This window comes from Uloborus diversus, unplaced genomic scaffold, assembly GCF_026930045.1.
Source record: "Uloborus diversus isolate 005 unplaced genomic scaffold, Udiv.v.3.1 scaffold_650, whole genome shotgun sequence".
Classification (NCBI taxonomy): Eukaryota; Metazoa; Arthropoda; class Arachnida; order Araneae; family Uloboridae; genus Uloborus; species Uloborus diversus.
The window spans coordinates 81,805-84,220 of NW_026558847.1; positions in this window are offsets into that span (position 1 = coordinate 81,805).

Genomic DNA, 2,416 nt, shown 5'->3' on the forward strand with positions numbered 1-2,416 from the left:
TTGTCCTTTTTATGTTGTGTGCTGTCTAATTAAATATATTTTTTTCTTCATCTTTCTGCAATAATATGCCAGTCATGGATTATTTATGCCATTTTATCAAATCATGTAATGCCTATTTGTACGTTAGTATTTTAAACATTTTACAGAAATTGTATGTTTTACTGTATTATTGATATTGTTATTTATGTACGGATGAGATGTTACTGTTAGTCTTAATAAATGTTGATGTAAGTTTCCTATTTTTATTTCTATATCTAATACGTAGAACAATGTTTAAAGAGATATCTTAACACTTGTGACAGCTGTATTTCAAAAAATAAAACCAAGATTCAGACAAAGTTTTGTCTATAGTAGGTTGATCTTAGAGCAGGGTTGCCTCAGGCTACTTAAATGCAACCTTTTGCTGTTTTTTTTTTTTTTTTTTTTTTGTCAGTAGGTGGGCGACATTGGAGAATTTTTCAAGCAAAATTAGGCTAAAATGCTAAAAAGCAACCTAAGTTCACTAGGGTATAACTTAAAAGCTATGAAATTTTCTTCTGATTTTTGCATGTCTCACCCTTTTATTTGGTTCCATTTACTATATAAAGGAAACATGTGAAGTTTGAACAATGTATTAAAATATTTAGAGATAGCTCAACAGCTTCAAGGTTTTAAAAATATAGCAAAAATTTCAATTTATTAATACTTAACAAAGACGTTTAAAATTATCACATTAATTTCAAGGTTTTGAACATAATTGTACACTTTGACCTTAAACTTTGATATTAAGAAGGCATCATCATTGAAAAAAAATCAAGACTTCTGTCTCTGCTAGCACGGTACTTTGAATTTCAATAGCTTGTATCAGGAATTGTTGTTGATTTTCCCCATGGGTTGACGATAACCCACTTTTAAGCTAACCACTAAGAAGACCCTTGGTTAAAAATTGAATTCAACTCAACACTTGATTTTCTGAGAGTAATTTCTACTTTTTATATCAGGATTTTCATTTTACATGGCATTCACCAACACCATTAGTCTTTTGGTTAATATACTAGCAGCTATTAAATGAAGTTAAGCAAACAAGTCCTCATAAGTATTGCAAGTGATTTAGAAAATTTATTTGATTTTGATTCTAAAATACTGAATTATTATGACTATTGAAGTAGCGATTTCAAAAAGATTGTAAGAAACCCTGGCAGCTTTTAACAGCTAAACTAAACCCAGCAGACATCTAAGCTTTCAAATCTATACAAACAATAAAAATGTGCATAATTCTTAGTCCAATAGTCTTCTCCTTTTGACATCAATTTAAATTGAGCTTTGGATCTCCAGATCTTGAGAACATATATGATTTAAGACATCCAACAGACATGGGGGATTGTTCCTGTGACTGTTTATCTAACTCTCCCTTCTGGATCAGCAAAAAAAGATTATTATATGAGTTCCAGAAATTCATTACAATCTCCTCTTTTTAATTTATTTTGTTCTAGGTATTTGTTTGCATAGTTGCTTGTGTGTCATTATCCTCATACCTTATACTCTGCAATAACCTTAAACAGGGTGGCGACAGATCAAGGAGATCAGGGAAAATTATTAATCAGGGAAATATCAGGGAATTTTGGAAAAATAACAAAAAAATCAGGAAAAATTGATTTTATGATTTTTTTTTTTTTTTTTGCTTTACAAAATTAAGTATCCTAATTCCCTACACATTTTCTGCCAATTATGTGTTCACAAAAAAAAAAAAAAAAAAAAAAAGTAAAATTAATGAGATGCGAATATACACTGCCGCATATATGTGTTTTTTTTCCCTCAACGTCAAAGTATTTAATCTTATTTATTAACCGCAGGATGAACTTCCTAAGATTGCTTTTGTGTGTGTTAGGTTGTTTATTTTACCTAGCTTGAAATTTCTTTTCACGCTTTCTTGCTATGTAACAGACCCCAAAGAGTTCCTATTTTTCCTACTTTTCAGTTCTCTCTCCTTATTTTCCTACTTTTTCTTTCTTTAGTATACAACTTTTAATTGTGCATTGATTCTTATTTTTACAATGCCGCACCGATAATTTTCTGCATGTTTCAATTTTGAAAAGCAAAAGAAGCAAGCAGATCCTGAGCTTTTCATTGACTGACTACATTAATTTGGGGCCGTGGTAGCCCGATCGGTAGAGTGTCGGATTCGGGGCCGGAGGGTCCTGAGTTCGAACCTCGATGGTTGAAGACCCACCGTCGTCATTAAAGGGGACTGGGCGACGTTAAATATGCTCGTGGTCTCAATGTCCTCCAAGTGAAACGATACCTCTGGGGGTGCTAGCACCAGGCAGCTACTTGCTACTGGTCTAGTTCTAAATTCTCATTAACTGTTCGATCCGGTGATGGTGCTGCCATCTATCGGTATATAAAATAATGGAGGCAAGGCACTTAGTATGCAGTC